This window comes from Nicrophorus vespilloides, unplaced genomic scaffold (assembly GCF_001412225.1).
Source record: "Nicrophorus vespilloides isolate i.1.1-1 unplaced genomic scaffold, Nicve_v1.0, whole genome shotgun sequence".
Classification (NCBI taxonomy): domain Eukaryota; kingdom Metazoa; phylum Arthropoda; class Insecta; order Coleoptera; family Silphidae; genus Nicrophorus; species Nicrophorus vespilloides.
Genome location: NW_017099379.1, coordinates 47,037 through 47,435, shown reverse-complemented (window position 1 = coordinate 47,435; position 399 = coordinate 47,037).

The window sequence follows — 399 nt, the reverse complement described above, 5'->3', positions numbered from 1 at the left end:
ATTTGAAGTAGACCAATATTATTATACCATTAAGGTGGTTGATAGACTTAAGATATCTCAAATTATATTTTCAACGTATATATTAATATTTGAAAAAAAAACAATTAGGTGAATAAAGTAACTTAATTATTCGAGTTAAATAGATCCAATGGTGACTCGACAAAAGTGCAGTAAAACAACCCACGTCAAATGAATGCGCAACATTCACTCTAGTCCCTTAGATCAGTGGACCCCAAACTTTTTGACCCAACGGACCACGAAACTCCAAATATTAAAGGACTTTTTTTTTAATAAGATTCTAAATATAAAATAGTATTTACAATGGGCCTTTTATAAAAACGCAAAAACATAAATAACCTCTCGTCCAGGAAAAGTCCATTTGGTCCCGGACCGGGGGTT